The sequence below is a fragment of the Lithobates pipiens genome, unplaced genomic scaffold (assembly GCF_037356315.1).
Source record: "Lithobates pipiens isolate NorthernLeopardFrog02 unplaced genomic scaffold, aLitPip1_a1.2 Scaffold_28, whole genome shotgun sequence".
NCBI classification, from domain to species: Eukaryota; Metazoa; Chordata; class Amphibia; order Anura; family Ranidae; genus Lithobates; species Lithobates pipiens.
The window spans coordinates 3,053,705-3,081,628 of NW_027507789.1; the positions used below are offsets into that span (position 1 = coordinate 3,053,705).

Below are 27,924 nucleotides of genomic sequence, written 5' to 3' on the forward strand. Positions count from 1 at the left end.
TATGTACCGTAGCACCCTATACCAAGTTACCAGTCCTTATAAAAACTTTTGTGGACCAAGCAGGTTGTGTGTTAGTGATTAGCAGACTGTACGTCAGTCCCTATACCAATGAAGGACTGCTGCAGTATAGGGCAGCGGTCAGCAGTAGTGCACGTCAACCCTATGTATTGTGGACCGATAGCGGTCCTTACAGAACAGCAGACTGTACTGCACTCAGGCCTATGTACCGTAGCACCCTATACCAAGTTACCAGTCCTTATAAAAACTTTTGTGGACCAAGCAGGTTGTGTGTTAGTGATTAGCAGACTGTACGTCAGTCCCTATACCAATGAAGGACTGCTGCAGTATAGGGCAGCGGTCAGCAGTAGTGCACGTCAACCCTATGTATTGTGGACCGATAGCGGTCCTTACAGAACAGCAGACTGTACTGCACTCAGGCCTATGTACCGTAGCACCCTATACCAAGTTACCAGTCCTTATAAAAACTTTTGTGGACCAAGCAGGTTGTGTGTTAGTGATTAGCAGACTGTACGTCAGTCCCTATACCAATGAAGGACTGCTGCAGTATAGGGCAGCGGTCAGCAGTAGTGCACGGCAACCCTATGTATTGTGGACCGATAGCGGTCCTTACAGAACAGCAGACTGTAACGCACTCAGGCCTATGTACCGTAGCACCCTATACCAAGTTACCAGTCCTTATAAGAACTTTTGTGGACCAAGCAGGTTGTGTGTTAGTGATTAGCAGACTGTACGTCAGTCCCTATACCAATGAAGGACTGCTGCAGTATAGGGCAGCGGTCAGCAGTAGTGCACGGCAACCCTATGTATTGTGGACCGATAGCGGTCCTTACAGAACAGCAGACTGTAACGCACTCAGGCCTATGTACCGTAGCACCCTATACCAAGTTACCAGTCCTTATAAGAACTTTTGTGGACCAAGCAGGTTGTGTGTTAGTGATTAGCAGACTGTACGTCAGTCCCTATACCAATGAAGGACTGCTGCAGTATAGGGCAGCGGTCAGCAGTAGTGCACGGCAACCCTATGTATTGTGGACCGATAGCGGTCCTTACAGAACAGCAGACTGTAACGCACTCAGGCCTATGTACCGTAGCACCCTATACCAAGTTACCAGTCCTTATAAGAACTTTTGTGGACCAAGCAGGTTGTGTGTTAGTGATTAGCAGACTGTACGTCAGTCCCTATACCAATGAAGGACTGCTGCAGTATAGGGCAGCGGTCAGCAGTAGTGCACGGCAACCCTATGTATTGTGGACCGATAGCGGTCCTTACAGAACAGCAGACTGTAACGCACTCAGGCCTATGTACCGTAGCACCCTATACCAAGTTACCAGTCCTTATAAGAACTTTTGTGGACCAAGCAGGTTGTGTGTTAGTGATTAGCAGACTGTACGTCAGTCCCTATACCAATGAAGGACTGCTGCAGTATAGGGCAGCGGTCAGCAGTAGTGCACGTCAACCCTATGTATTGTGGACCGATAGCGGTCCTTACAGAACAGCAGACTGTACTGCACTCAGGCCTATGTACCGTAGCACCCTATACCAAGTTACCAGTCCTTATAAAAACTTTTGTGGACCAAGCAGGTTGTGTGTTAGTGATTAGCAGACTGTACGTCAGTCCCTATACCAATGAAGGACTGCTGCAGTATAGGGCAGCGGTCAGCAGTAGTGCACGGCAACCCTATGTATTGTGGACCGATAGCGGTCCTTACAGAACAGCAGACTGTAACGCACTCAGGCCTATGTACCGTAGCACCCTATACCAAGTTACCAGTCCTTATAAGAACTTTTGTGGACCAAGCAGGTTGTGTGTTAGTGATTAGCAGACTGTACGTCAGTCCCTATACCAATGAAGGACTGCTGCAGTATAGGGCAGCGGTCAGCAGTAGTGCACGGCAACCCTATGTATTGTGGACCGATAGCGGTCCTTACAGAACAGCAGACTGTAACGCACTCAGGCCTATGTACCGTAGCACCCTATACCAAGTTACCAGTCCTTATAAGAACTTTTGTGGACCAAGCAGGTTGTGTGTTAGTGATTAGCAGACTGTACGTCAGTCCCTATACCAATGAAGGACTGCTGCAGTATAGGGCAGCGGTCAGCAGTAGTGCACGGCAACCCTATGTATTGTGGACCGATAGCGGTCCTTACAGAACAGCAGACTGTAACGCACTCAGGCCTATGTACCGTAGCACCCTATACCAAGTTACCAGTCCTTATAAGAACTTTTGTGGACCAAGCAGGTTGTGTGTTAGTGATTAGCAGACTGTACGTCAGTCCCTATACCAATGAAGGACTGCTGCAGTATAGGGCAGCGGTCAGCAGTAGTGCACGGCAACCCTATGTATTGTGGACCGATAGCGGTCCTTACAGAACAGCAGACTGTAACGCACTCAGGCCTATGTACCGTAGCACCCTATACCAAGTTACCAGTCCTTATAAGAACTTTTGTGGACCAAGCAGGTTGTGTGTTAGTGATTAGCAGACTGTACGTCAGTCCCTATACCAATGAAGGACTGCTGCAGTATAGGGCAGCGGTCAGCAGTAGTGCACGGCAACCCTATGTATTGTGGACCGATAGCGGTCCTTACAGAACAGCAGACTGTAACGCACTCAGGCCTATGTACCGTAGCACCCTATACCAAGTTACCAGTCCTTATAAGAACTTTTGTGGACCAAGCAGGTTGTGTATTAGTGTTTAGCAGACTGTGCGTCAGTCCCTATACCGCTGAAGGACTGCTGCAGTATAGGGCAGCGGTCAGCAGTAGTGCACGGCAACCCTATGTATTGTGGACCGATAGCAGTCCTTACAGAACAGCAGACTGTACTGCACTCAGGCCTATGTACCGTAGCACCCTATACCAAGTTACCAGTCCTTATAAGAACTTTTGTGGACCAAGCAGGTTGTGTGTTAGTGTTTAGCAGACTGTGCGTCAGTCCCTATACCGCTGAAGGACTGCTGCAGTATAGGGCAGCGGTCAGCAGTAGTGCACGTCAACCCTATGTATTGTGGACCGATAGCGGTCCTTACAGAACAGCAGACTGTAACGCACTCAGGCCTATGTACCGTAGCACCCTATACCAAGTTACCAGTCCTTATAAGAACTTTTGTGGACCAAGCAGGTTGTGTATTAGTGTTTAGCAGACTGTGCGTCAGTCCCTATACCGCTGAAGGACTGCTGCAGTATAGGGCAGCGGTCAGCAGTAGTGCACGGCAACCCTATCTATTGTGGACCGATAGCGGTCCTTACAGAACAGCAGACTGTAACGCACTCAGGCCTATGTACCGTAGCACCCTATACCAAGTTACCAGTCCTTATAAGAACTTTTGTGGACCAAGCAGGTTGTGTGTTAGTGATTAGCAGACTGTACGTCAGTCCCTATACCAATGAAGGACTGCTGCAGTATAGGGCAGCGGTCAGCAGTAGTGCACGGCAACCCTATGTATTGTGGACCGATAGCGGTCCTTACAGAACAGCAGACTGTAACGCACTCAGGCCTATGTACCGTAGCACCCTATACCAAGTTACCAGTCCTTATAAGAACTTTTGTGGACCAAGCAGGTTGTGTATTAGTGTTTAGCAGACTGTGCGTCAGTCCCTATACCGCTGAAGGACTGCTGCAGTATAGGGCAGCGGTCAGCAGTAGTGCACGGCAACCCTATGTATTGTGGACCGATAGCAGTCCTTACAGAACAGCAGACTGTACTGCACTCAGGCCTATGTACCGTAGCACCCTATACCAAGTTACCAGTCCTTATAAGAACTTTTGTGGACCAAGCAGGTTGTGTGTTAGTGTTTAGCAGACTGTGCGTCAGTCCCTATACCGCTGAAGGACTGCTGCAGTATAGGGCAGCGGTCAGCAGTAGTGCACGTCAACCCTATGTATTGTGGACCGATAGCGGTCCTTACAGAACAGCAGACTGTAACGCACTCAGGCCTATGTACCGTAGCACCCTATACCAAGTTACCAGTCCTTATAAGAACTTTTGTGGACCAAGCAGGTTGTGTATTAGTGTTTAGCAGACTGTGCGTCAGTCCCTATACCGCTGAAGGACTGCTGCAGTATAGGGCAGCGGTCAGCAGTAGTGCACGGCAACCCTATCTATTGTGGACCGATAGCGGTCCTTACAGAACAGCAGACTGTACCGCACCCAAGCCTATGTACCGTAGCACCCTAGACAGACCAAGTTACCAGTCCTTATAAGAACTTTTGTGGAACAAGTGAGTTGTGAATGATTAGCAGACTGCAGCAGAAGGGCAGCAGTCAAGTATAATATTCTTTCTATATTTGGAAGAAAGAATATTATACGTGTACAAGCCTATTACCGTACCACTGATACCAGTCCTGAAAAGAACCTTTGTGGAACTAATAGTAACAGCAAGTCTTTAAAATTATCCTCACTGCCTGACACACTGCTTCCTGCCTGTCCCTATACAAATTGGCAAAAAAGAGTAGGCTGGAACGATTAGCTGGAACAGCTCTTTTGTGGACCTGATAGTAACAGCTAATGATGATGATGATGATGATGATGAAGAAAGACTAATCTGGCTGAGCTGTCCCTAAAATAGCAGCATACAGCGCTCTGTCCCTTTATCTAAACTGACAAAAGAAACTCAGGCTGCTGACCTAACACCTATACCAGTCCTGAAAAGAACTTTTGTGTACCAAATAGCTAGCGTTTTCTCTGTCCCTACTCCACACAGGATCCTTTCCCTACAGTGACAGAAGAAAGAATGTAAAATGGCCACCGGATCGGGTGTATTTATAGGTTAGGGGGAATGTCCAAGTGTCCATGAGCTGTCATGTCTCAATTGGTTGTCCTGTAACACATGATAAACGTGTCACGAAAGGTTAAAGTTCTTGTATACATTAAACACGTAAGTCCGCCGGGGCGAACGACGGAAAAAGGCGTTCGAACCCGCGGACGGCGAAAGTCGGAAATTCGCCGCGAAACGACCGCCGGGCGAACCGTTCGGCCATCACTAATCTTTTGTAATACCCATCTTTTTGTAAATATTTTATTTTGCACTTTGTTTACTTTTTTAAACGGTCTCTATTGCGCTAATGCAAACTTAAAGCGGACCTTCAGTCATTTTTTAGTTTCAACTTTCCACCTATAAAACCTTCTGCCCTTGTTTTACCGTTTTTTTTTTTTTTTTTTTTTTTTCCTTTCTGACAGTGAATCCCTTATACAGCCCACTTCCTGTTTCTTGTCTGGTCATTAGCCTAGGCTTATGACATCATACACAGCTCTCTCTCTCGTGAGAGTTTGCCATAAAGCTCACCCCCAGTGAGTCATAAGGGGGCCAATGAGAGCTGCAGAGCTGGAGGTGTTTCTCTGTGTAAATCCAGGAAGTAAACAGACGGCAGCTTCAGCTGCCCACAGTAAAAGTGGTTGTAAACCCTTACAACCAACTTTGACCTACAGGTAAGCCTAGATTAAGGCTTACCTGTAGGTCCAAGAAATATTTCCTAAACCTACACGGTTTAGAAGATATTTGCCGAAAGACGGGTACCGATGTCTACGGGGGAATGCCCGGTAGACAGCGGCGCACTGAGCGCGCCGCGGTCAACGGCGATATGCCGCAAGTGGCGGCTCCCGTGCGCATGCGTGGTAGTGACGTCATGGTGGCTTCGCCGAATGACAGCAGCGAGACCCACCGAGAAGATGGACGCGCCGGACTACAGGGGACAGCGGTGACTTCGCTGGCTCCTGTGTCAGGTAAGTGACACATAATGGACTACTATGCGATGCATAGTAGTCCATTATGCTTTACCTTTGCAGGGAATGAAAGAGGAAGTAACACCCATTTAGGGTTTACTTCCTCTTTAAAATGGCTGCAGACAGACTCGGTGGAGGGAGATTTCTGCAGCATATTTGGCGAGTACAGAATCGCAGTATATATAAAATAATATTCAAAGTGGTTGGAGGGAAGCTTCAGAATGGCAAAAGATGTTTTTTATTACAAATTTATGTGAGCAGACTGCAGTTCCTCTTTAAATAATCCTCTCTTTTTGGTTTATGTCTTTTTTTTTTTTTTCTGCATTAAAAGTTTGAGGAAGCCTTTTCAGGGGGGCCTTGTGTGTCTATTTTCAATTGCACCCCAAACTTTTCTTTCCATTTGATTGGGGAGATTTCCCTTCACTCCAAATTTCATAGACATAGCTGGACCTGGAAATGGAACTCTCTGGGGAGGAAAATCTTTAGACAAGTGTCACTGAAGGAATTCTCTCTATTGAAAGAGGGGGGGGGGGGGGGGGGAGGGGATTGGCTGGGATTATATATCAATGGAGCTTTAATTGGCTTGGCCAGAACTGTGGGAAGGGCGACCTTTTGTCACCAGCAGGTTCCATGGTGTAATGGTTAGCACTCTGGACTCTGAATCCAGCGATCCGAGTTCAAATCTCGGTGGGACCTTGGCTTTTCTTTCCTAAATCAATCGCTAGGTCACAATTTTTTGACCTCCTTGCTGAGACGTAACACATACATGTAGGGCAGGTGTTGCCCGCTGCCATAGGTTGCGCTTTGCAAGTGGTTTACAGTAGGAGCCATCGGCCATAACCCTGGTATCCTCTTTTCTTTTTTTTTTTTTTCAGCTAGCGATTGCCTTTTCATGAAAGTGATCCAAGCGGCTCATGAGCTGCTGGATCGCTGTCCAGAAGGGATATCCGTCCATATCCCCCCCCCCCTCACCCCCTCCTGCAGCTTGCCGGTGTTTCTCAGGCATGTCGTTTTCACCAGCGCACCCGAGGAACGATCCGACCGTGCCGCCGGCTGGTCGCAGAGGTGAAGAGAGATGAGATCAGTGATGGTGAATCTCGGCACTCCAGATGTTTTGAAACGACATTTTCCCATTTTCTACATTTTCCCACGATGCTCATCTCCACTGCAGAGTGCATGAGGATCATGGGAAATGTTCCAAAACATCTGGGGTGCCGAGGTTCCCCATCACTGGATTAGATGGTTTGCCTCTATGGCCTTGAAGGACCGGAGCGACGTCATGACGTCACTTCTGGTCTAGGGTGGAAGTAGACCATTTTTATTTTATTTTTTTATTTTTTGTTTTTAAAGGTAAAGGAGAGATCTGGGGTCTGTCTGACCCCAGATCTCTCCATAAAGAGGACCTGTCACCCCTTTTTTTTTATATTACAAATGATGTTAACATTCCTTGTAATAGGAATAAAAGTGATTCAAAAATTTTTTTTACTTTTAAGGGACAGTGTAAAAAATAAAAAAAAATAGGGGAAAAATATATTACAAAAAAAGTAAAGCGCAAAAAAATTGGTAAGAGCTCAGTAATTTGGGGTTAAAAAAAATTCTGCAACAGCCAATGCCCTGGGAAGCGACTGCTCTGGGAGTGGAAAAGATCCGCAGTCTTGTGACCACTGTGATGACCAATCACGATCTGTCATTTCCTCCAGTCACTCCCCTCCCCCTACAATTAGAACACACAGTCAGGGAACACAGTTAACCCCTTGATCGCCCCCCTAGTGTTAACCCCTTCCCTGCCAGTGACATTTATACAGTAATCAGTGAATTTTTATAGCTCTGATCGCTGTATAATTGTCAGTGTACGATCTGCCCACCATAATGTCGCAGTCCCAATTAAAAAAAATCGCAGATCACTGCCATTACTATTAAAAAATAATAATAATAAAAATGGCATAAATCTGTCCTTTTTTTTTTTTTTAGACGCTATAACTTTTGCACAAACCAATCAATATACGCTTATTGCGTTTTTTTTTTTTTGTTTTTTTTATTACCAAAACTATGTAGAAGAATACATATAAGCCTAAACTGAAGACAAAAATTAGCTTTTTGAAAAAAATAAAAAAAAGGGGGATATTTATTATAGTAAAAAGTACAAAAATGTGTTTTTTTTTTTTTTTCAAAATTGTCACTTTTATTTATTTTATTTTTTTTGTTTATAGTGCAAATTAATAAAAACCACAGAGTTAATCAAATACCACCAAAAGAAAGCTCTAATTGTTGGGGGGGGAAAAAAAAGGACGTCAGTTTTGTTTGGATACAACATCGCGCGACAGCGCAATTGTCAGGTAAAGCGACGCAGTGCCTTTTTGTAAAAAAAATGGCCATTATAGAAAATACAAAACTGGAAAAAAAAGCAAATATAAGAAAAGGAAATTCAACTGTTGGCATATAAAATATTTTTTTTTAAATAAATGAAAAAAAAAAAGCAAATATAAAAAAAAAAATGGTTTAACCACTTCAGCCCCAGAAGATTTGGCTGCTCAAGCCAAATCTTCTGGGGCTGAAGTGGTTAAACCATTTTTTTTTTTATATTTGCTTTTTTTTTTCATTTATTTAAAAAAAAATATTTTATATGCCAACAGTTGAATTTCCTTTTCTTATATTTGCTTTTTTTTCCAGTTTTGTATTTTCTATAATGGGCAGGGAAAAAAAAGAAAATATAAGCCAAAAAAAAAACAACTGTCTGTTTTATAGAAAATGAAAAATACATTTAAAAAAGCAAATGTAAGGGGAAAACAAAAAACTGGTTTAAAAAAAGCAAAAAATAAAATAAACTTTGCGATAGTCAGCAAATAATAAAAATTATATGGCAAAAAACTAAAATGTTTAGTATAGAAAACAAATTATATAAAAAAAAAAAAAAAAAAGCAACTATAAGTCCAAAAAAGTCTGTAATAGAAAATGAAAAAAAAGGCAAATATAAAAGGCAAACAAAAACTGGTTTAATAAAAGCAAAAAATAAAATAAACTTTGTGATAGTCAGCAAATAATAAAAATTATATGGAAAAAAAATTAAAATGTTTAGTGTAGAAAACAAATTATTAAAAAAAAAAAAAAAAGCAACTATAAGTCCAAAAAAGTCTGTAATAGAAAATGAAAAATAAATTTAAAAAAGGCAAATATAAGAGGCAAACAAAAACTGGTTTAAAAAAGCAAAAAATAAAATAAACTTTGTGATATATTTACTTTTTCCCCAAAAAAGAAATTTCAAGTCAGCAAATAATAAACTGTTTCGGATAGAAAAAAACAACAAAACATATATATATATATATATATATATATATATATATATATATATATATATATATATATATATATAAAGGCAAAGAAATAAAATGTTTAGGATAGAAAAAAAAAAAAAAAAATAGAAAACAAATTATAAAAGAAAAAAAAGCAAATAGCCAAAAGAAAAAAGTTAAGTGGTTGATATAGAAAGAAATTGTGGAGGAGGGACATAAGCCAAAGAAAATTTTATTTTTGTTATAGAAAAAAAAGCACATATAAGGCGAAAAATTAACTGTTGATATAGAAAGTAAAGGGGAAAAAATACCAATCTAAGCAAAAAATAAAAACTGTTTTATAGATAAAAAATGAAAGAGAAATAAGCAAATATAAGCCCAAAAAAAAAAATAAAAAAAAAATAAACAAGGAATAGCGAGAGAAAAAAATAAATAAAAAATAAATAAATAAAAGACAGGTTCCACCGAGATTTGAACTCGGATCGCTGGATTCAAAGTCCAGAGTGCTAACCATTACACCATGGAACCAGCTGATCCCAGAAAGGGGGTGTACTTGTTTAGACTATGACTCAGCGAACACCTCCCCCAACTTCTTTTATTATTATATCTGCCCTCCTTCATATGCCATATCCTAAATTCTTCCACAGAAAGTTAATATTCCTAAATGTTGGAGGGAAATGTGAAGTTTGCAAATATCCAAAATAAGATTTGTTGATAAGAAATATAAAAAAAAAGCCAAGGTCCCACCGAGATTTGAACTCGGATCGCTGGATTCAGAGTCCAGAGTGCTAACCATTACACCATGGAACCTCCTCTATAGAAAGCTGGGATGTTATCACAGGGGAGGTTTCACTCTCTATACATTGTATCTATGGCTATTTTATCCTAAGGGAAGTTCAGGATTTCCCTTCCCTTCATGATGGAGAGGAAATAAATCTGAACGCAGTTTTGCAACTTTGATCTGCGATAGGCTGGGGTTTACGGAAACTTGGCTCTAAAAATGTTTTGGAGGTTCTTGCAATGCAAGAACATTTCCCCCCCCCCCCCCCCCCCATTCCGGTGACATCACCAACCCAGCGACATTTTTTGACTTTGAGTGAAAGTTTCCTACCTACAGAGCCTTGGAAAGTATTCACCCCCCTTGGCTTTTTACCTATTTTGTTACATTACAGCCTTTAGTTCAATGGTTTTATTTAATCTGAATTCTATGTGATGATCAGCACACAATAGTCTAAGTTGGTGAAGTAAAATTAGAAAAATATATATGTAAAACTGATACTTATGTGCATATGTATTCACCCCCCCTTTGTTATGAAGCCCATAAAAAGCTCTGGTGGCACCAATTACCTTCAGAAGTCACATAATTAGTGAAATTATGTCCACCTGTGTGCAATGATCTGTCATTACATAGACACACCTTTGTAAAAGGCCCCAGAGGCGCCAACACCTAAGCAAGAGGCACCACTAACCAAACACTGCCATGAAGACCAAGGAACTCTCCAAACAAGTAAGACCCCTTTTACACCAGGGCGTTTTGCAGGCGCTATAGCGTTAGAAATAGCGCCTGCAAAACGCCCTAAAGAAGCTGCACCATTGTGTGTAGTGTGAAAGCCCCCGAGGGCTTTCACACTACAGCGGTGCGCTGGCAGGACATCAGAAAAAAGTCCTGCCAGCAGCTTCTTTGGAGCGGTGAAGCAGCTGTGTGTTTAACACTCCTCCACCGCTGCTCCCCATTGAAATCAATGGGGCAGCGCTGTAATGCCGCCGGCAAAACGCCACTATTGCAGCGTATTGCCGGCGGTTTTAACCCTTTTGCGGCCGCTAGCGGGGGGTAAAAGCGCCCCGCTAGTGACCGAAATGCACCGCAAATCCGGCGGTAAAACGCCGCTAAAAATAGCGGCGTTTTACCGCCGACACAAGGTGCGGTGTGGTGTGAAAGGGGTCTAAGGGACAATGTTGTTGAGAAGTACAAGTCCCTAGGAGCCCCATCATATCTATCATAACCAAATGGAAAGAAGATGGCACAAAAGCAAACACGCCAAGAGACGGGCGCACACCAAAACTCACGGAGCGGGCAAGGAGGGCATTTATCAGAGAGGAGCACCGAGATCTAAGGTAACCCTGGAGGAGCTGCAGAGTTCCACAGCAGAGACTGGAGTATCTGTACATAGGAGGGCAATAAGCCGTACGCTCCATAGAGTTGGGCTTTATGACAGAGTGGCCAGAAGAAAAACATTACTTTCACCAAAAAACAAAATGGCCGTTTTGAGTTGGGAGACTCCCAAAATGTATGGAGGAAGGTGATCTGCTCTGATGTATGGAGGAAGGTGATCTGCTCTGATGTATGGAGGAAGGTGATCTGCTCTGATGTATGGAGGAAGGTGATCTGCTCTGATGTATGGAGGAAGGTGATCTGCTCTGATGTATGGAGGAAGGTGATCTGCTCTGATGTATGGAGGAAGGTGATCTGGTCTGATGTATGGAGGAAGGTGATCTGCTCTGATGTATGGAGGAAGGTGATCTGCTCTGATGTATGGAGGAAGGTGATCTGCTCTGATGTACGGAGGAAGGTGATCTGCTCTGATGTATGGAGGAAGGTGATCTGCTCTGATGTATGGAGGAAGGTGCTCTGCTCTGATGTATGGAGGGAGGTGATCTGGTCTGATGTATGGAGGAAGGTGATCTGGTCTGATGTACGGAGGAAGGTGATCTGGTCTGATGTACGGAGGAAGGTGATCTGCTCTGATGTACGGAGGAAGGTGCTCTGCTCTGATGTACGGAGGAAGGTGATCTGTTCTGATGTACGGAGGAAGGTGATCTGGTCTGATGTACGGAGGAAGGTGATCTGGTCTGATGTACGGAGGAAGGTGATCTGGTCTGATATATGGAGGAAGGTGATCTGGTCTGATGTATGGAGGAAGGTGATCTGGTCTGATGTATGGAGGAAGGTGATCTGCTCTGATGTATGGAGGAAGGTGATCTGCTCTGATGTATGGAGGAAGGTGATCTGCTCTGATGTATGGAGGAAGGTGATCTGGTCTGATGTACGGAGGAAGGTGATCTGCTCTGATGTACGGAGGAAGGTGCTCTGCTCTGATGTACGGAGGAAGGTGATCTGTTCTGATGTACGGAGGAAGGTGATCTGGTCTGATGTATAGAGGAAGGTGATCTGGTCTGATGTATAGAGGAAGGTGATCTGCTCTGATGTATGGAGGAAGGTGATCTGGTCTGATGTATGGAGGAAGGTGATCTGGTCTGATGTATGGAGGAAGGTGGTCTGGTCTGATGTATGGAGGAAGGTGGTCTGGTCTGATGTATGGAGGAAGGTGATCTGCTCTGATGTATGGAGGAAGGTGATCTGCTCTGATGTATGGAGGAAGGTGATCTGCTCTGATGTACGGAGGAAGGTGATCTGGTCTGATGTACGGAGGAAGGTGATCTGGTCTGATGTATGGAGGAAGGTGATCTGGTCTGATGTATGGAGGAAGGTGATCTGCTCTGATGTATGGAGGAAGGTGATCTGCTCTGATGTATGGAGGAAGGTGATCTGGTCTGATGTACGGAGGAAGGTGATCTGCTCTGATGTACGGAGGAAGGTGCTCTGCTCTGATGTACGGAGGAAGGTGATCTGTTCTGATGTACGGAGGAAGGTGATCTGCTCTGATGTATGGAGGTAGGTGATCTGCTCTGATGTATGGAGGAAGGTGATCTGCTCTGATGTATGGAGGAAGGTGATCTGCTCTGATGTATGGAGGAAGGTGATCTGCTCTGATGTACGGAGGAAGGTGATCTGCTCTGATGTACGGAGGAAGGTGATCTGGTCTGATGTACGGAGGAAGGTGATCTGGTCTGATGTATGGAGGAAGGTGATCTGCTCTGATGTATAGAGGAAGGTGATCTGGTCTGATGTATGGAGGAAGGTGATCTGCTCTGATGTACGGAGGAAGGTGATCTGCTCTGATGTATGGAGGAAGGTGGTCTGGTCTGATGTATGGAGGAAGGTGATCTGCTCTGATGTATGGAGGAAGGTGATCTGCTCTGATGTATGGAGGTAGGTGATCTTCTCTGATGTATGGAGGAAGGTGATCTGCTCTGATGTATGGAGGAAGGTGATCTGCTCTGATGTATGGAGGAAGGTGATCTGCTCTGATGTATGGAGGAAGGTGATCTGCTCTGATGTATGGAGGAAGGTGATCTGCTCTGATGTATGGAGGAAGGTGATCTGGTCTGATGTATGGAGGAAGGTGATCTGGTCTGATGTATAGAGGAAGGTGATCTGGTCTGATGTATAGAGGAAGGTGATCTGCTCTGATGTATAGAGGAAGGTGATCTGCTCTGATGTATGGAGGAAGGTGATCTGCTCTGATGTATGGAGGAAGGTGATCTGCTCTGATGTATAGAGGAAGGTGATCTGCTCTGATGTATGGAGGAAGGTGATCTGCTCTGATGTATGGAGGAAGGTGATCTGCTCTGATGTACGGAGGAAGGTGATCTGCTCTGATGTACGGAGGAAGGTGATCTGCTCTGATGTACGGAGGAAGGTGGTCTGGTCTGATGTACGGAGGAAGGTGATCTGCTCTGATGTATGGAGGAAGGTGATCTGCTCTGATGTATGGAGGAAGGTGATCTGCTCTGATGTATGGAGGAAGGTGATCTGCTCTGATGTATGGAGGAAGGTGATCTGCTCTGATGTACGGAGGAAGGTGATCTGCTCTGATGTACGGAGGAAGGTGATCTGCTCTGATGTATGGAGGAAGGTGATCTGCTCTGATGTACGGAGGAAGGTGATCTGCTCTGATGTGTGGAGGAAGGTGCTCTGGTCTGATGTATGGAGGAAGGTGATCTGCTCTGATGTATGGAGGTAGGTGATCTTCTCTGATGTATGGAGGAAGGTGATTTGCTCTGATGTATGGAGGAAGGTGATTTGCTCTGATGTATGGAGGAAGGTGATCTGCTCTGATGTATGGAGGAAGGTGATCTGGTCTGATGTATAGAGGAAGGTGATCTGGTCTGATGTATAGAGGAAGGTGATCTGGTCTGATGTATGGAGGAAGGTGATCTGCTCTGATGTACGGAGGAAGGTGATCTGCTCTGATGTATGGAGGAAGGTGATCTGCTCTGATGTATGGAGGAAGGTGATCTGCTCTGATGTACGGAGGAAGGTGATCTGGTCTGATGTACGGAGGAAGGTGATCTGCTCTGATGTACGGAGGAAGGTGATCTGCTCTGATGTATGGAGGAAGGTGATCTGCTCTGATGTATGGAGGAAGGTGATCTGCTCTGATGTACGGAGGAAGGTGATCTGCTCTGATGTACGGAGGAAGGTGGTCTGGTCTGATGTATGGAGGAAGGTGATCTGCTCTGATGTATGGAGGAAGGTGATCTGCTCTGATGTATGGAGGAAGGTGATCTGCTCTGATGTATGGAGGAAGGTGATCTGCTCTGATGTACGGAGGAAGGTGGTCTGGTCTGATGTATGGAGGAAGGTGATCTGCTCTGATGTATGGAGGAAGGTGATCTGCTCTGATGTATGGAGGAAGGTGATCTGCTCTGATGTATGGAGGAAGGTGATCTGGTCTGATGTATGGAGGAAGGTGATCTGGTCTGATGTATGGAGGAAGGTGATCTGCTCTGATGAGACTAAAATTGAACAAAGAAAACGCTATGTCTGGCGCAAACCCAACACATCACATCACCCAAAGAATACCATCCCCACTGTAAAACATGGTGGTGGCAGCATCATGCTGTGGGGATGTTTTTCAGCAGTCAGGACTGGGAAACTGGTCAGAGTTGAAGGAAAGATGGATGGTGATAAATACAGGGATATTCTTGAGCAAAACCTGCACCACTCTGTGTGTGATTTGGGACTAGGACGGAGGTTCACCTTCCAGCAGGACAATGACCCCAAACACATTGCTAAAGCAACACTTGAGTGGTTTAAGGGGAAACATGTAAATGTGTTGGAATGGCCTAGTCAAAGCCCAGACCTCAATCCAATAGAAAATCTGTGGTCAGACCTAAAGTTTGCTGTTCACAAGCGCAAACCATCCAACTTGAAGGAGCTGGAGTTTTGCAAGGAGGAGGAATGGGCAAAAAGTCAAGTTAAATTATAACTAAGGTTCATATTTTGTAATAGTCCATATTACTCTGAATTTTGTAGCTGTACTGGTTACATTTATAAACATCAGTTCCTGGGCCAGACATCAGCTGGTTCCATGGTGTAATGGTTAGCACTCTGGACTCTGAATCCAGCGATCCGAGTTCAAATCTCGGTGGGACCTGATCTTTTTCAAATTCTTGTTTTGTGTAGCAAATATTTATTTTGTTAGGCCTATTTTTGCTTTTTTTTTTTTTGTTATAATTTTAATTACATGTTTTTTTTTTTTTTTATAATTTTACACACAGATAATAAATATATATTTATAATTGCCTGATCTGTGTTGTCTGCATCAGTAAAAATGTAAATAAAAATCTTTTTTTGATTGTATCATGTCAATAAATGACAAACTAAGAAAAAAACTCAAAAACTGTCCAACAGATGCCGATACAGGGAAACTGAATATTATCTTATTAAAGTGGTTATAAATGGTTAAAAGCTCAAACAGTCTCTTACCTTGCATTCAGATATAAAAAAAAAAAAGCCCCAATAACTGCCCCCCCCCCCCCCACCTGCCATCCAACACTTATCTACCTCTTCTCACTGATCCAGTGCTGTCCCAGCTCCATAGGAGACACTGAGAGCAGCGGGAGCTATAGGCTCCTGATGCTGTCAGTCATACTCCTGTGAGGCGGTAGTGGGGACAAGGCTTACAGGTGCTGTATATATCTATGGACGCACACAATCCAACGCAAGATCCCCCCCCCCCATAGTGCACGGCTTTGCTAAGGGGGCACTATGTAGCATGGGAAAGCGCACAGCACCAGTGGGGGACTCCAGAAGAGGAGGTAAGGGACCGTCCTGTGCAATATCATTGCACAGAGCAGGTAAGTATAACTTTTTTTTTTTTTATTTGCCTTTAATGTCACGTTAACCACTGTTTAAGGCTGTCAATATTTGACATGAGCAAAAAGATATTTTTTCTGATATAAATAATAATAAATATGATATTATATCAATTAAGAAAAATATAATAACACATACAAGAAAGACATGATACGATCCAATAAAATAATTTTATTTTTATTTATTTTTTACTGATTATTATTTTCACATGACCTTTGTTGTCTACAAAGGTCATGTGAAAATAATAATCAGTAAAAAATAAATAAAAATACAATTATTTTATTGGATCGTATCATATCTTTCTTGTATGTGTTTTTATATCAATTAAGAAAAATATAATATCATATTTATTATTATTTATAATAATAATAAATTATTATTATTAATAAATATTATTATATCAAATAAGAAACATATAATAACATATACAAGAAAGATACAGTACGATTTTCAGGTCTGGGGCTGTCATTGGTTCACACAAGCAAAAAGGCATTTTAATTTTCACTGATTATCATTATATAGGATTTTTATAGCACTAACTGATGCAGACAACACAGGTCATGTGATAATAAATTATTATGAATATAATTTTATATGCTAATAATATTAATAATAATAATAATAATAAGAAGAAGAAGACATACAAGAAAGATACAAACACACAATAGAAACACATACAATACAATAATTGAGGTCTTGGGCTGTCATTGGTTGATACAAGCAAAAAAGTATTTTTACTAATTATTATTATTATATAGGATTTTTATAGTGCTAACTGACGCAGACAACACAGCTAATGTGATAATAATAAATTATAATTAATAACAATACATACATACAAGAAAGATACAAACATACAATAAATACAATGCAATGCAATAATTGAGGCCTGGGGCTATCATTGGTTGACACAAGCAAAAGTATTTTTATTTTTACTGATGCAGACAACACATGTGATAATAATAAATTATTACTATTATTATAAGAAAAAAAAAAAAACAATCACATAAAACAAAACAGAAAAAATAATATTACAAAAAAAAAAAAAGCAAAAATAGGCTGAGCAACCAAAAAAAAAAATAATAATTACAATTTACTAGCCAAAACTAATATTTATAGTAAAAAAAAAAAAACTAGGTCCCACCGAGATTTGAACTCGGATCGCTGGATTCAGAGTCCAGAGTGCTAACCATTACACCATGGAACCATCTGATGTCAGAAGCTGGAAGTACTGCTTATAAATGTGACCAGGCAGCCATAGACCTCACAGAAATACAATTCAATAAACGTCTTCGCTATAATTTTAAAATTTTGGCAATTTCACATCACGCAGCAGCTGTGTAGAGAATTCTTTGCTTCCATGCGTCTCATTCACGGCATCTTCTACATGTATCATCACCAGCAGATTTGAACACAACCCTAGCCCTCAGGGCTGGACTTACCATTGGGCTTGACTGGGCTCAAGCCCATGGGCCCCTGGCCAATAGGGGGCCCCGCGGGCCCCTGCCGAGATACATAGCCGAGTGTACTCGGCTCGGCTTCGCTCACAGTCACGCCCAGTCCTGCCCTATGATGGACATTACACAGGGACTGGGCGTGACTGTGAGCCGAGCCAAGTGTACACTCGGCTACTCTTGGGACCGAGATAAACAGGACTCTGGGGTAAGGTTGCAAATGACAAGGCTACACTGACAAGGCTGCAATGATACTGGACAAGGCTGCAGATGGACACTGATGAGGCTGCATTGATGGGCATTCCTTAAACTTCCCTCCTAAAAAATTTTTTTTCCTTAAAATTCCCTCCTAAACTCGGGGCGCATGTTATACACTGATAAATACGGTAATGTATAGAAGGTAGGGCCCGAAAGTGACTCAAGCCCAGGGGCCCCCACCACCCTAAGTCCTGCCCTGCTGGCCATCCATTATAAAATCACAAATTAAAAGTTTAAAAAAAACGAGCGATACAAATATTTTTATAATACAGACACATATAATAAAACATAAACTCATAATACTTAGAAAACTTAAATAATAACATTAAACTTAAATAATACTTTAAAACTTAAACAGACAATAAAGCTACAAGCACACCATAAAAACACACAACATAAAATATGTACAATACAAACACACAATAAAAACACACAACAACATAAAATACGTACAATACAAACACACAATACAAACACACAACAACAACATAAAATAGGCACAATACAAACACACAGTAAAAACACACAACAACAACATAAAATACGTACAATACAAACACACAATACAAACACACAACAACAACATAAAATACGTACAATACAAACACACAACAACAACATAAAATAGGCACAATACAAACACACAGTAAAAACACACAACAACAACATAAAATACGTACAATACAAACACACAATAAAAAAAACAACAACATAAAATACGTACAATACAAACACACAACAACATTAAATACGTACAATACAAACACACAGTAAAAACACACAACATAAAATACGTACAACACAAACACACAATAAAGACATAAACGCTCCAACAAATCCCGAAGTATCTGCAGCTGCTCTGTAAAGACTTCCTATTGCCTGGTGGGTGGGGTCTCTGCTCCCACAATGCCTCCCAGCAGCTCCATTGATTTGCATACAGAGTTTCCCCTTAAAATGCTCAAATATTCTTTGTATAAAATATGATATTTAACAAACAAACATTCTTTGTTAGGAGGAGGCTAACATAGAATTATTTTGGAATTGCTTTATAGAATTTGCAATTGAAAAAGAAAACGTTGCTCTCCATAAGGTGGCATTTGTAGCTCATGGAGGGTTTATATACCTCTGAGGGTCACCATTGGATTGTCCTCGCTTCGGCAGGACATATACTAAAATTGGAACGATACAGAGAAGATTAGCATGGCCCCTGCGCAAGGATGACACGCAAATTCGTGAAGCGTTCCATATTTTCTTGCACCAAATAATAATAATAATATGTAATCAATTAGGATTTTTTTCCCCTCTTATTATGAACTATTAAAAAAAAAAAAATTATATATATAGAACCTGCCTCGTCACTCTCCCGGCGTATCGTCGCCCATTGAGATTAGACAATGCCGCACTATGCGGTTATACGCCAGGGGTTGTGTAAAGCACGACACGCTGAATGCGCACTCTGTTTGTAGCATACGCCCAAAATGGCGTACATCCTCATCTATTTCTGTCCCTGCAGAGTGACTACGCAGGCTCTGCGTTCTGTGCGACCGTGTGCATGAAGCCTTAAAGTCGCATTGGAGGTTCTCAATGCATCAGAACTCCTCCCATAACATTAGAGGTCCCTCCATCATATCGGAGATTATCCCATCACATCAGAGGTTCCCCCCTCCACCATCACATCAGGGGTCCCCCATCACATCAGAGGTTCCCCCCTCTACCATCACATCAAAGGTCCCCCATCACATCAGAGGTCCCCTCATCCCATCAGAGCCCCCCCACCATCACATAAGAGGCCCCCATCAGATCAGAGGCCCCCCATCACATCAGAGGCCCCCCCATCACATCAGAGGCCCCCCCATCACATCAGAGGCCCCCCCATCCCATCAGAGCTCCCCCACCATCACATAAGAGGCCCCCATCAGATCAGAGGCCCCCCATCACATCAGAGGCCCCCCCATCACATCAGAGGTCTCCAATCACATCAGAGGTCCCCCCATCACATCAGAGGTCCCCCATCACATCAGAGGCCCCCCCCCATCACATCAGAGGTCCTTCCATCACATCAGAGGCCCCCCCATCATATCAGAGGTCCTCCCATCACATCAGAGGTCCTCCCATCACATCAGAGGTCCTCCCATCACATCAGAGGTCCTCCCATCGCATCAGAACTCCTACCATCACATCAGATGTCCCCCCATCACATCAGAGGTCCCCCCACCACATCAGAGGTCCCCCCACCACATCAGAGGTCCTCCCATCACACCAGAGGGCCCCTTATAACATGTCTCTATATCATATCAGAGGTCTCCCCATCACATAAGATGTCCTTCCATCACATCAGAGGTCCCCCCATCACATCAGAGGTCCCCCCATCACATCAGAGGTCCTCACATCACATCAGAGGTCCCCCCCATCACATCAGAGGTCCCCTCATCATATCAGAGGTCCCCCCATCATATCAGAGGTCCCCCATCACATCAGAGGTCCCCCATCATATCAGAGGTCCTCCCATCACATCAGAGGTCCCCCATCACATCAGAGGTCCCCCCATCACATCAGAGGCCCCCCCATCACATCAGAGGCCCTCCCATCACATCAGAGGTCCTCACATCACATCAGAGGTCCCCCCATCACATCAGAGGTCCTCACATCACATCAGAGGTCCCCCCATCACATCAGAGGTCCCCCCATCACATCAGAGGTCCCCCCATCACATCAGAGGTCCTCACATCACATCAGAGGTCCCCCCATCACATCAGAGGTCCCCCCATTGCATCAGATGCCCCCCTCACATCAGTGCCCCCCCCAGCAGTGATACTCCCATCACGTTAGAGGTTCCACCATCACATTAGTTGGCCCTCCATCATATCAGAGGTTATCCCATCACATTTCTTTTTGTAGAATTTAACCACTTGCTTACTGGCCACTTATGGCCCCCTCCTGCCCAGACCAATTTTCAGTTTTCGGCACTGACGCACTTGAATGTCAATGACGCGGTCATACAACATTGCACCCAAATTACATTTTTCCCCACATAAATAGAGACTTCTTTTGGTGGTATTTAATCACAGCTGGGGTTTTTATTTTTTTGCTAAACAAAGCAATATGGAAAATTTTGAAGAAAAAAAAAATATCATGTTTAATAGTTTGTTATACAATTTTGCAAACAGGTAATTTTTCTGCTTCATTGATTTGCACTGACAGGTGGTGCTGGTGGGCGGCACTTGCGGGGGGCACAGATGGGCACTGGGGATCTGGTGGCACATCACGGTGATTGGGACTGATGTCCATGGCTATACAAAAAAAAATGTTGTTACATATTGCGGTTACATTGGCGGTGCAGTTGTACTTTTTTCGGCGAGCGCTTTCTTTTTGTGGTATTTAATCACCACGGGGGGGGTTTTTAATTTTTTGTGCCAAATTAAAAGGACCAACATTTGTGAAAAAAAAAAAATGAAAATAAATAAAGTATCACAGACAGTACTAATTGTTTTTGAACAGAGGATATGAACACAAAAAGTCTCATGATAGGGAGGTTTCAATAATGACTTGCTTAAAAAAAATGTATTAAATGGGTTTAAAATATTATTAAAAAAGAATGGAATAAAATGTATCTTTAATGTATTTTTTTTTTTTTTTTTTAAAAGCCTCAAATAAACACTGTTTATATTAAAAAATATATATATATTTATTTATTTTTTAATTACAAAAGTAAAAAAAAAAAAATACACCTAGCAGAGGATGGTTTCGATCCATCGACCTCTGGGTTATGGGCCCAGCACGCTTCCGCTGCGCCACTCTGCTACTTGGTTTCTAAGAGCTCTTTTTGGTTTCTGTGTAACGCGTATATGTCTCAGTTGCAGCTATTCAATGACGGTTGGTGGGCGGGTTCTGCACTCCCATACATGATATCTATATATATATATATATATACCATACATACCATACATTTTATATATATATATATATATATATATATATATATATATATATATATATATATATATATATAAATAAATCATGCATGTTATTATATCTCTGGGGACATAAAGCAAGCCATACGCTAGTAGGTTTTTTCATATGAATGTTCGTACAAACATTCTCAGTACGATCGATAACCAATGTTAAACATTTCCTTTTCTTTTAGCATTTGATTTTCTAAATTGAAAAACTGTGAAACTAAATTGACCAGTTTTCGGTTTCACGCACGTGGCCGTATGTGGAACGCACCACACGGCAGAATGCGCGATATCTGTGTTTGGAGCATACACCCAAAATGGCGCACAGCCTCATCTATTTCATCTCATTGGGCGCTGAGTCCCTGCAGAGTGACTACGCAGGCTCTGTGCATGAAGCCTTAAAAGTCGCATTGGAGGTTCCCATTACATAAGAAGTCCTCCCATCACATAAGAGCCCCCTCCCCCCTCATTACATCGGAGGCACTCTCATGACATCAGAGGTCCTTCCAAGAAATCAGAGGTCCACCCACCCCCCATCAGATTAGAGGGTCCTCCATCATATCAGAGGTCATCCTAACACTTCAGAGGTCATCCCGTCCCATCAGAGGTCCCCCCATCACATCAGAGGTCCCCCCATCACATCATTAGGTCCCCCCATCACATCATTAGGTCCCCCCATCACATCATTAGGTCCCCCCATCACATCATAGGTTCACCCATCAGATCAGAGTACTGCCAATCACATCAGAGGTCCCCCCATCACATCCGAGGTCCTCCCAAGAAATCAGAGGTCCACTCCCCCCTCCCCATCACATTAGAGGATCCTCCATCATATCAGAGGTCATCCTAACACAACAGAGGTCATCCCATCCCATCAGAACTCCCCTCCCCTCAGAGTTCCCTCATCAGATCAGAGGTCCCCCCCATCACATCAGAGGTCCTCCTAACACATCAGATGGCCTCCCATCACATCAGAGGTCATCCTAACACAACAGAGGTCATCCCATCCCATCCCATCAGAACTCCCCTCCCCTCACATCAGAGTTCCCTATTCAGATCAGAGGTCCCCCCATCACATCAGAGGTCATCCTAACACATCAGAGGTCCTCGTAACACATCAGATGGCCTCCCATCACATCAGAGTTCCCCCATCAGAGGTCATCCCATCCTATCACATCATAGGTTCCCCCCATCACATCATAGGTTCCCCCATCAGATCAGAGTACTCCCAATCACATCAGAGGTCCCCCCCATCACATCAGAGGTCCTCCCAAGAAATCAGAGGTCCACTCCCCCCTCCCCATCACATTAGAGGGTCCTCCATCATATCAGAGGTCATCCTAACACATCAGAGGTCATCCCATCACATCAGAACTCCCCTCCCCTCACATCAGAGTTCCCTCATCAGATCAGAGGTCCCCCCATCACATCAGAGGTCCTCCTAACACATCAGATGGCCTCCCATCACATCAGAGGTCCCCCCATCACATCAGAGGTCATCCCATCCTATCACATCAGAACTCCCCTCCCATCACATCAGAGTTCTCTCATCAGATCAGAGGTAGGAATGAGCCAAACACCCCCCGGTTCGGTTTCCACCAGAACCTGCGAACGGACCGAAAATGTGCACGAACTTTAGAACCCCTTTAAAGTCTATGGGACTCGAACGTTCAAAATCAAAAATGCTAATTTTAAAGGCTAATATGCAAGTTATTGTCCTAAAAAGGGTTTGGGGACCCGGGTCCTGCCCCAGGGGACATGTATTAATGCAAAAAAAAGTTTTAAAAATGGACGTTTTTTTTTTTCGGGAGCACTGATTTTAATGATGCTTAAAGTGAAAAAAAGTGAAATGTTCCTTTAAATATGGTGCCTGGGGGGGTGTCTATAGTATTCCTGTGAAGTGCCATGTGTTTTCCGTGTTTAGAACAGTCCCTGCACAAAATGACATTTAACGGGAAAAAAAGTCATTTAAAACTGCTTGCGGTTTTAATGTAGTGTCTGGTCCCAGCAATATGGATAAAAATCATTGAGAAAAATGGCATGGGTACACCCCACCCCCCCAGCCCGCCCCTTACCAGCCCCTTTGGGTCTTGTATGGATATTAAGGGGAACCCCGTACCCAAATTTAAAAAAAGGAACGGCGTGGAGCCTTTTCTCAACCTTTTCAACACAGAGGAACCCTTCAAATAATTTTCCGGTCTTGGGGAACCCCTGCTAAAAATGAGAAATCTACAACTCATGATACAATAGTGTGATAGTCAGTGGTAAGAATGGTCCTTACACTTGTGGTCATTGGGAAGAATTACCTCCTTACAGATAGTTAAAAAAATCAATGGTGTCGGTGGGAACTTATCTGAGAGGCAGAAATTTCCTAATGCTGAAGGAACCCCTACAACCTCTGGAGGAACCCTGGTTGAGAATCACTGCCCTATATACTCAGAACAGCAGTATACAGGCGGTGCAAACAAGACAGGGACTGTGTAGGTTTGTTGTGTTAAGTAGAATCTGTTTGTAATTTTCAACCGGTACATTTCTAAAGTGTAGCTCCAGTCAAAAAATCTATTTTTAAGCTTTTTGGAAAACATGGGGAAGGGTTATCACCCCTGTATCATTTTTTTCGCTGTCTGTGCACCTCTTCAGAAGATTTCACCTCACTTTCTGTCCCAATGACAAATGTTTTTTGAAAATTTGTTTTTTTTTAGTAAAACAAGGATTGTTTTACTAAACAATCTGGTTGTCCTTATATACCTCTGAGGGTCACCATTGGATTGTCCTCGCTTCGGCAGGACATATACTAAAATTGGAACGATACAGAGAAGATTAGCATGGCCCCTGCGCAAGGATGACACTCAAATTCGTGAAGCGTTCCATATTTTCTTCCCCCCTCTATGGTTTCAACCTAAAGTCCCCCCACCCCGCAGTGTCCTCCTGGCTGTGTGTGTGTGTGTGTGTCCCCCTATTTGCATGTCCTCCTGTGCTGTGTGAGTGTCCCCCTGTGTGAGTGTCCCCCTGTGTGCGTGTCCACCTGTGTGCGTGTCCCCCTGTGTGCGTGTCCCCCTGTGTGCATATCCTCCTGTGTGCGTGTCCTCCTGTGTGCGTGTCCCCCTGTGTGCGTGCCCCCCTGTGTGAGTGTCCCCCTGTGTGCGTGTCCACCTGTGTGCGTGTCCCCCTGTGTGCATATCCTCCTGTGTGCGTGTCCTCCTGTGTGCGTGTCCTCCTGTGTGCATATCCTCCTGTGTGCGTGTCCTCCTGTGTGCGCGTCCTCCTGTGTGCATGTCCTCCTGTGTGCGTGTCCCCCTGTGTGCATATCCTCCTGTGTGCGTGTCCTCCTGTGTGCGTGTCCTCCTGTGTGCGTGTCCCCCTGTGTGCATGTCCTCCTGTGTGCGTGTCCCCCTGTGTGCATATCCTCCTGTGTGCGTGTCCTCCTGTGTGCGTGTCCCCCTGTGTGCGTGTCCCCCTGTGTGCATATCCTCCTGTGTGCGTGTCCTCCTGTGTGCGTGTCCACCTGTGTGCATATCCTCCTGTGTGCGTGTCCCCCTGTGTGCATATCCTCCTGTGTGCGTGTCCTCCTGTGTGCGTGTCCTCCTGTGTGCGTGTCCCCCTGTGTGCATGTCCCCCTGTGTGCGTGTCCCCCTGTGTGCATATCCTCCTGTGTGCGTGTCCTCCTGTGTGCGTGTCCACCTGTGTGCATATCCTCCTGTGTGCGTGTCCCCCTGTGTGCATATCCTCCTGTGTGCATATCCTCCTGTGTGCGTGTCCCCCTGTGTGCATATCCTCCTGTGTGCGTGTCCCCCTGTGTGCATATCCTCCTGTGTGCATGTCCTCCTGTGTGCATATCCTCCTGTGTGCGTGTCCTCCTGTGTGCGTGTCCACCTGTGTGCGTGTCCCCCTGTGTGCGTGTCCCCCTGTGTGCGTGTCCCCCTGTGTGCGTGTCCTCCTGTGTGCGTGTCCCCCTGTGTGCATATCCTCCTGTGTGCGTGTCCCCCTGTGTGCGTGTCCCCCTGTGTGTGTGTGTCCTCCTGTGCTGTGTGCGTGTCCCCCTGTGTGCGTGTCCCCCTGTGTGCGTGTCCCCCTGTGTGCATATCCTCCTGTGTGCGTGTCCTCCTGTGTGCGTGTCCCCCTGTGTGCGTGTCCCCCTGTGTGAGTGTCCCCCTGTGTGCGTGTCCACCTGTGTGCGTGTCCCCCTGTGTGCGTGTCCTCCTGTGTGCATATCCTCCTGTGTGCGTGTCCTCCTGTGTGCGTGTCCCCCTGTGTGCGTGTCCCCCTGTGTGAGTGTCCCCCTGTGTGCGTGTCCACCTGTGTGCGTGTCCCCCTGTGTGCGTGTCCTCCTGTGTGCATATCTTCCTGTGTGCGTGTCCTCCTGTGTGCGTGTCCTCCTGTGTGCGTGTCCCCCTGTGTCCATGTCCTCCTGTGTGCATATCCTCCTGTGTGAGTGTCCCCCTGTTTATATTTTTTAAATTACAAAAGTAAAAAAAAAATACACCTAGCAGAGGATGGTTTCGATCCATCGACCTCTGGGTCATGGGCCCAGCACGCTTCCGCTGCGCCACTCTGCTACTTAGTTGCTATGGGAACCTTTTGGATCCTATGTAACGTGTCAGTTGCAGCTAGTCAATGACGGTTGGTGGGTGGGTTCTGCACTCCCAGAATGCTTTGCGGCTCAGCTGCTAATTTGCATAAATTTGCATACGGTGTTTTGCTTCAATATATGCTTTCATGCTGCTTATTTCCATTTAATTAAATACATTTTTCAATTCACAGACATCATTTATCAGGAAAAAGGGTCATTACAGAATTAGTTTGGAATATATAAAGTAAAATATGGATATTTGATATTTAATACTCTCCCTAATGTCATCAGTTCATTATATGAGAAGTTTTTATAATGTATAAGGTAACATGTATGTTGTCCTCGGCCGGTATTGGCTGGATGGACACATACTTAAAGTGGAACGATACAGAGAAGATTAGCATGTGCCCTGCGCAAGGATGACACGCATAATCGTGAAGCGAACCACATTTTCTTGCACCAAATAACAGTAGTTATAATTATTTCCCTCTTCTTATGAGCTATAATATATACACACATTTATATTATAACATGCATGTTATTATATCGCTGGGGACATAAAGCAAGCCATACGCTAGTAGGTTTTTTCATACGAATGTTCGCACAAACATTCTCAGTACGTTCGATGACCAATGTTGTTAAAAATTTCCTTTTCTTTTAGCATTTGATTTTCTAAATTGAAAAATTTGAAACTAAATTCTAATGGTGTATGACCAGTTTTTGGTTTCACGCACGCGGCCGTATGTGGAACGCACCACACGGCAGAATGCGCCATATCTGTGTTACAGGCAGGGGCAGACTGACCAGTCGGTCACTTGGGCGCCGCCCGAGGGCCCGAGGCCATTAGGGGCCCGGACTCAGCCACATGAGAGGCCACTTGCAGCGGCTGAAATACATGACGCGATGCCGATAATAACACAGCTAACTGTGCGCTGCTCCCCGCCGGCCCCTCCTTCCCTCCCGTCCGTCCCAGGTGCTGTATGCGTCGTGACATCACCTGGGACGGACGAGAAGAGTGGAGGGGCGGGGGGGGGGGGGGAGCATCGCGCTGTTAGAAGTACTATTATCGGCATCCGGTGACTCGGTGAGTGAAGCTGAGACATCAGGGCCACCACAAGTGATGGGGGGAGTGTACAGATGTAAGGGCCCCGGGTCCCCCCACCCCGCAGTGTCCTCCTGGCTGTGTGTGTGTGTGTGTCCCCCTATTTGCATGTCCTCCTGTGCTGTGTGAGTGTCCCCCTGTGTGAGTGTCCCCCTGTGTGCGTGTGCCCCTGTGTGCGTGTCCTCCTGTGTGCGTGTCCTCCTGTGTGCGTGTCCCCCTGTGTGCATATCCTCCTGTGTGCGTGTCCTCCTGTGTGCGTGTCCCCCTGTGTGCGTGTCCCCCTGTGTGCATATCCTCCTGTGTGCGTGTCCTCCTGTGTGCGTGTCCCCCTGTGTGCGTGTCCCCCTGTGTGAGTGTCCCCCTGTGTGCGTGTCCACCTGTGTGCGTGTCCCCCTGTGTGCATGTCCTCCTGTGTGCGTGTCCTCCTGTGTGCGTGTCCTCCTGTGTGCGTGTCCCCCTGTGTGCGTGTCCTCCTGTGTGTGTGTCCCCCTGTGTGCATGTCCTCCTGTGTGCGTGTCCTCCTGTGTGCGTGTCCTCCTGTGTGCG

The 27,924-nt window shown here is 44.6% G+C and overlaps 7 non-coding genes and 1 pseudogene across 7 annotated transcripts; 5 read left to right on the forward strand and 3 right to left on the reverse strand.

Annotated features, from left to right (window-relative positions):
• The first annotated feature begins 6,369 nt into the window (after positions 1-6,369).
• TRNAQ-CUG (transfer RNA glutamine (anticodon CUG)) lies at positions 6,370-6,441 on the forward strand. Its single transcript has one exon. It is a non-coding gene; the product is annotated as a tRNA-Gln (tRNA).
• Positions 6,442-9,491: 3,050 nt separating this feature from the next.
• TRNAQ-UUG (transfer RNA glutamine (anticodon UUG)) lies at positions 9,492-9,563 on the reverse strand. Its single transcript has one exon. It is a non-coding gene; the product is annotated as a tRNA-Gln (tRNA).
• A 210-nt stretch (positions 9,564-9,773) lies between these two features.
• Positions 9,774-9,845, reverse strand: TRNAQ-CUG (transfer RNA glutamine (anticodon CUG)). Its single transcript has one exon. It is a non-coding gene; the product is annotated as a tRNA-Gln (tRNA).
• Positions 9,846-15,244: 5,399 nt separating this feature from the next.
• Positions 15,245-15,316, forward strand: TRNAQ-CUG (transfer RNA glutamine (anticodon CUG)). The gene has a single exon. It is a non-coding gene; the product is annotated as a tRNA-Gln (tRNA).
• A 1,857-nt stretch (positions 15,317-17,173) lies between these two features.
• TRNAQ-CUG (transfer RNA glutamine (anticodon CUG)) lies at positions 17,174-17,245 on the reverse strand. Its single transcript has one exon. It is a non-coding gene; the product is annotated as a tRNA-Gln (tRNA).
• A 1,650-nt stretch (positions 17,246-18,895) lies between these two features.
• On the forward strand, positions 18,896-19,002 carry LOC143937571 (U6 spliceosomal RNA). The gene has a single exon (XR_013263669.1). It is a non-coding gene; the product is annotated as a U6 spliceosomal RNA (small nuclear RNA).
• A 5,474-nt stretch (positions 19,003-24,476) lies between these two features.
• On the forward strand, positions 24,477-24,583 carry LOC143937580 (U6 spliceosomal RNA). The gene has a single exon (XR_013263677.1). It is a non-coding gene; the product is annotated as a U6 spliceosomal RNA (small nuclear RNA).
• Positions 24,584-26,614: 2,031 nt separating this feature from the next.
• Positions 26,615-26,730, forward strand: LOC143937610 (U6 spliceosomal RNA; annotated as a pseudogene).
• Positions 26,731-27,924: the final 1,194 nt, after the last annotated feature.